General features: G+C 42.6%; 1 pseudogene; it reads right to left on the minus strand.

The window, feature by feature from the left end:
* Positions 1 to 4,577: 4,577 nt before the first annotated feature.
* Positions 4,578 to 6,071, minus strand: LOC130870501 (guanine nucleotide-binding protein G(I)/G(S)/G(T) subunit beta-1-like; annotated as a pseudogene).
* Positions 6,072 to 6,767: the final 696 nt, after the last annotated feature.

Here is a 6,767-nt window from a genome sequence, read left to right on the forward strand (position 1 = left end):
GCTAAGAGAGGCTCTGTCTCAGCCCCTTTCGGGTAGAGGAATGGAAGAGATGGGAGGTCACTGGTCACTTCACCGTGGCTTCTCTTATCATTCAGGTTCTTACCCTGATATCTGGCTCCTGAGTTTTTAATTGATAAAGAATAGTTAGATAAACACATAATTGCTGCCATAGTTTTGATTCTGAATCTTCCAAAGAAGTATTTGCTGATGGCTTAGTCCTAGGCCTATGGCACCACTGAGAAGTTGTGGAACTGTTAAGAGGATGATCCCGTGGGAGGAAGTTAGGTTTCTGGGGGTGTTTCTTTGAAAGGGATGTTGGCATGCAGGCCCTTTGCTCTCTCTTTGTTCTTTCCCTGTCATGGAACAAGAAGCTTCTGGGATACTCTCCCTGGGTGTTCTCTTGTCCTGCTCAGGTTCCAAAGCAACATGTCACATGACCAGGGATGGAAACGTCTATAGCCTCTTCTCATGAATTGCTACATCCTAGGTATTTGTTACAGTAATAGAAAGCTCATTAACATGAGTATTGTTTTGACAGATACACACAAAAGATTTCAGGTACACTAGATATTCTGCATTGGTCAGTTTTGCAATGGTATAATGAAACACCCAGGTCAAGTAACTTATTAAGAGAAGAAGGTTATTTAACTTACAGTCATAGGTGATCTTTCATTGGCTCAGTTTGGTGAGGGTAGCAGAAGGTGTCATGTCATAGCAGGAGCATATACATGAATAAACCAGGAATTATATTTGGTGTCTGAGTTTCTGTCCTGCCAAGTTCCCACAGTAATTAAATCCCAAAGAAATCACACAGAGGTTTACATTAGTTATAAACTGATTGGCCCATTAGCTCAGGAGGCTTCTTATTAACTCTTATAATTTATATTAGCCTATTATTCTTCTCTATGTTAGCCACATGGCTCAATACCTTTTTCAGCGAGGCAGTCACATCTTGCTTCTTCTGTAGCAGGGTCACAACTGCAGAGGAATGGGCTTCCTCCTTCCCAGAATTCTCCTGTTCTCATTGATTCTCCTCTACTTCCTGTCTGGTTGTCCTGCCTATACTTCCTGCCTGGCTACTGGCCAATCAATGTTTATTTAAAATATAATTGACAGAATACAGACCATTCTCCCACACGATATATTTTGAACCAGGAACGGAGGTGGAGTCTGGGATATCACAGTTCTCTTTGAGAAAAAACCCTCAATGACTTAAGGACTTCCTTCTAGGGCCTACCTGCAAAAGGTTCCCCTGCTTCTCAATAGCAGGTTTTTTACAGGCATTCAAGATTCAAGTTTTATATTCTGACTATGGTTCCAAGTTCATGTCTGCTTCACAACTAAAAAATGGATTAATGTGGGGCCTTAATCTTGAGAGGCAGAGGCAAAGGCAGGCAGATCTCTGAGTTTAAGTTTATCTTGTACCACAGAGAAAGTTCCAAGACAGTTAGGGCAGAGAAACCTTGTCTGGAAAAAAATGATAATAAATTAGTTTCCTGTCTAAAGACAGTCTCAAAGTTAACTATCCTAGCACGTGTTGGAAGTCCAAGTCTCTTAACAGTTATTTGTGAGCCTCTGTAAAAGAGACAACAGTAACAACAATAATAACAACAACAACAAAATCCAGAAACTAAAACAAAATAAAAAACAAACCACATACAGTGGAGGCCAGGCTTCAAGTAAACATTCCTTATTCTGAAAAGGAGTCATGGAGAATTAAAAAAAAAAAATCTTTTCCCAAACAAGAAATATCAATCAAACACCAAAGATCTTTTTTATTAGGGGCACAAGTGCACACTGTGGTGGGATGTGGGACACCAAAGAACATGGCCGGTCCCATTTTTATGGTTTCAGAAGTTGTCTCCTACATATCTACTCTCTCAAACTGTTTTTCACACTTTCTGGATATTTTCCCTTGCAGTGTGGTATAATAAGGAGGTCACTTGTTGGTTCCCAGCTGCTTGTCTAGCTTAGCCCTGAAATAATCACACAGAAACTGTAATAATTAAATCACTGCTTAGTCCATTAGCTCTAGCTTCTTACTGGCTAACATATTAATTTAACCCATTTCTATTAATCTGTATATCACCATGTGGCTATGGCTTACTGGGTAAAGTTCCCAGTGTCTGTCTCTGGCAGCTCCATGGCTTCTCTGTGGCTCCTCCCTTCTTTCTCCCAGCATTCAGTTCACTCCATCTTGCCCTGTTATAGATCCAAAGCAGTTTCTTTGTTCACAGCATACAGAGAGAAATCCCACATCACCTCCCTTCTTCTGTTTAAATAAAAAGGAAGGTTTAGCTTTAGCATAGTAAAATTACATATAACAAAACAGTTATCAAGCAAGAATTACAGTTACAATATTTATATCTACTTTATTGTTTATCATAACTAAGGAAAACTATAATAATAACTATCTAGTCTTCAACTCCATCAAAGACTCCAGAAGGATATAAAATATTACCTAAGTAAACAGGAAGTGCATTGTAAGCAACTTTCAAAACTGTAGAACTGACAGAGACATCTTGCTACCTGGACAGTCACCCAAAGTTCTTTACCATTGGAGCATCCATCTTCAGCCTACAGGCCCATAGTATCCAGCAGAATTTTCCATGAAGAAAGAAATTTCAGTCACTTTCTTATGTATCCTGCAGAATGTCTATCAGACTCTTTCATGAAGCAGAAACCCTGAAGGATTGTATTATTTTTAAGCAAGTTCAGCAGTCATTTCTCTATGGGTCCTGCATGTCCAGTTCATCAAGCAGTCCAGGGAAGAGCAGTTTCTTGCCCAAATGGCTAACTAACTCCATAAGGAGCCTCTTCAATGCCCATCTTCCTCTTGAAGTTATTGGTGCTGCCAGGAGCAGATGTGTCTCATTGTCATGAAAAGTCCTAAGTTCTTAAAACATTTTAAATGCCATATTCTGTAGTCTTTGAAAGGTTTGAAGAATGCCTATCTATCTGAAATACATCTCTGTACACCTAGAAAATCTAACTAACATGACTACAAGCTTGACTATTAAAGATGACTATCTATTAACCTGTGTTTCTTAATTATACATTACATTTTTAAATGAGCTGTATAATCACAATACCTTAGTCAAGAGCAGAAATATACATATAACAAGATTGATCTTAAATTTGTGTCAAAAAATCAAGATTCATGCCAATGCAAATCTCTATAGCATATCCCCCTTTAAATTTATTTTTTTTCCCTCATGTCAAACTGCTTTATTACATCTTAAATAACAGTACAGTTTAATATAGTATCTATCTTGCATCCAGCCTCCTTGCAGTACACTGACTTTAAAATTAAATACAAAAGGTGAAAAGGGTACAGGGTGCAGAGAGCTCTACAGAGTTGTTTGGTAGGAAGAGAAGGGGCTTCGCTGTGTTCTCTTTGCCAGGTCCAGGCCTAACGCACAGTCACAACACAGTTTTGTACAGGACGCTGCAGAAAACAGGATGGCGAAGCCACTACTGCTATGAGGGTGCAGGGTACAGGGGAGGGGAGGCCCACAGAACACTGCTGTCCAAACGCTGCTGCTGAACATGGCTTGAGATGATAACCACGAGGATCTGCATGGTGGAAAATTGTCGCCTCAGATGCAAAAGGCTGTTTCATGGAGGCAGGCTTCCAGGAAGTGGCAAAGAGGCAGCAGAGCGGCTTTCCCTCTCCCCTCCTGAATCCAACAGCAATCATTCCCAACAGGACTGCTTGTTTTGTTTTTTAAAGTAAAGAAAACAGTGACTTATCCCACTACTCAAGCGTGTAAAGCGCTTGCTGCTTCCAATATGTGTGCAGAATAGCAACAGTAATGGACAAAGCCGCCACTTGTACAACTTGAAGAGGTTATTTCTTAAAAGAAAAAGAACATCTAGGGACTGAGTCCTATATGCACTTTAGAGCATTTCTACAGCATGCGATTCTAAGAGTAAACCCACCCAATATGGCAAACAATCAAATTGTTTAAAATTTAACTTAGAAAGTCTGAGATCATTATTTTCAAAACATTGATTTGTACATGGTTTCATACACAAATAACCAACTGACTATCCAAGCACAGGACAGGCACCTCTCTGGAGAACAAGTCTCTGACAGCAGGGGCAGGACGGCTAGTGTCACATGACTACAAACTTCCCTCCAACTTCACAGGAAACCCAAGGTAAGAGAAGAAACTAGACAGTGAGAAGGACAAGTCAGGAGGGAAGGGTGCTGGGAGTAAGTTCACTGCTGAGCAAAGGGGAAGGGTTCCAATAAAGCATTTGTGGCCGTCACATCATGTGCTTGGCTACTTAGCTTCTGAATGTTTTTCTTCCACTATGCCGTGTTTGTATGAAACATTCATCTGACATGAGATTTGAAAAAAAAAAAAAAAAACAGCCAGGGACAAAACTACATCCCTGACAAATCAGAGGCTACCATGGGCTCTGGTTTTCTTAGTTATTGAACATAAAGGAATATATTTAAGAAAGAAATGTGAATGCTTCCAAAGTCCTGCTACAAATAACTCATATTTAGAAACAATTACCGAATGCCACAGAACAGGATCACTGATCTAAAATGCAAATAAACTAGTAAAGAGGCATGTCTGTCTCACAATCACACTCAGGGTTACCTTCTGGTTAACATTTTTATTGCAGTATTTCCTTTTAAAATTTACCCAAGACAAAAGAAGAAAACAAAGACAATGGCTCCGGAAGGAATGCACAATTTGTTTTAGTTTACAGCACAGAGATCCTTCTCTTAATGGGAGTTGTGCTCTTGGTTTCAGCAATAAGTGAAGGAAAAAAGATCTTGCCCTTTTGAAGTTCGAGGGGAGGTGTGGGTGTCCACGTTAGTATGGTTGATAGGGTATGCTATCCCTGTAATGCTCCAAGGTTGGAATGGTCTTCCAGTCACCATGGCATCCACCTGCTACTGGCCTTAGTTCCAGATCTTGAGGAAGCTGTCCCAAGACCCTGTTGCCACAGCCATGCCATCATCAGTCACCCCCAAGCAGCTGACGCGGTTGTCATGTCCAGCTAAAACACCTGCTCTGTCAGCTTTGAGTGCATCCCAGACATTGCAGTTGAAGTCGTCGTACCCAGCAAGGAGGAGGCGGCCACTCTTGGAGAAGGAAACAGATGTGATTCCGCAGATAATGTTGTCATGGGAGTAGGTCATGAGCTCCTGGTCTGCACGGAGGTCAAACAGCCTGCATGTAGCATCGTCTGAGCCAGTGGCAAAGGCATTGCCATTGGGAAAGAAACATATGGCATTGATGTCAGACTCATGTCCTGTAAAGGTCTGCCGGCACATCCCTTCTCGGACATCCCAGAGCTTGGCTGAAGCATCACAAGCACCAGAGACAAACAGTCTGGTGTCAGGAGCGAGAGACAGACTCATGACATCTCAGTGTGTCCAGTAAATGTCGTCGTCTGCTGGCCAGTCTCAATGTCCCACAGGGCACATGTGGTGTCTCCAGAGCTGGTGACTATCTGATTGTCATCCAGGAACCGGCAACAGGACAGATAACCTGTGTGTCCCGCCAGCTCACGACTCACACGCACATTCCCTTCACGGGTTTTCAGATTGTAAATGGAGCAGATGTTATCCAGGCCCCCACAAGCCACGTAATTCCCAGAAGGAGCGTATGCACAGGTCATAACCCAGGAAGAGGCAGAGGGATGGCATGGACCTTGTTTGTGGTGTAGCTGTCCCAGATGATGAGTTTTCCATCCTGAGAGGCACTGACAAGGAGCCTTGAGTCTGTGCCCCAGTGCATGGCATAAATCTTGGCCAGGTGACCCCTCAGCGTTCGCATTTGGATTCTTCCCACCGGATCAATGTTGTTTGTGATCTGAGAAAGAGTCGCATCAGCACAAGCTTTACGAGCATCTCTGATCTGGTTCTTCAGTTGCTCGGCCTCCTGCCGCAGCTGGTCAAGTTCACTCATCTTCAGGTCTCAGTGCTCTCCTCACTTCAGAATTCAAGCTCTTAATTCAGAAGTGTTTCTGGTCTTTTTCCCCACACATGTAAATCTATCTCGCCCTCGCCCAGTCTGGCGCCCACGCCGCCCCCTGATCGACCCAGTCGTCGCGCTTGCGGCCTGCGGGCAGGAGCCAGCGAGGCTGGTCGGGTCCGCGCGGCCGCCGCCGCCGTCCGCCCCTCAGACGCCTCCAGCCATCAGGATGGGTGCGGCGGCCCCTGCCTCCCCCCTTTAAATTTAAACAAACATTTATATACAATATTTGGGAATATGGGCATAGTTTTGTCCAAACTTCTTCCTACTGTTTGTTGGGCAAAATAATTTTTGAAGGGTGTTCAAGGAGACTTTTTAGGGGGTCTTGGACAATCAAGCCATATTAGTTTGGAATGATTCCACAGGTTCTCATCCTCTGTGGAAACAAAAGAAGAACTTATTTTCCAAAGCAACATATCCTTAGACCCAAATTCTGAAGTCAAGATACCTTTATAATATACATGCTGGTTTAGCTTAGCAGCCCATACAATGAAATGTCTCTCTGTACTAAGCTCTTTCACAGTCAAAAAATTCAAAGAAACCACAATAATATACATAATCCAGACTCTCTGTGAATTTTCCATTTTATGTGGCTTATTTTTCTTTACTTCTTTTGTAGGCCCATATTTTCAGTTTGGCACAAGAGCCATTAGCCCGGTCTGAGCTGATCACGTAACTCTGCAGACAAACTGTCTCTGTTTAACTATAGCCAGGATGTGCTGCTCCTAGTTTCTTTTGTTAGAATGTGGATTACCTGAGAAGAGA

This window comes from Chionomys nivalis, chromosome 2 (assembly GCF_950005125.1).
Source record: "Chionomys nivalis chromosome 2, mChiNiv1.1, whole genome shotgun sequence".
Taxonomy (NCBI): Eukaryota; Metazoa; Chordata; class Mammalia; order Rodentia; family Cricetidae; genus Chionomys; species Chionomys nivalis.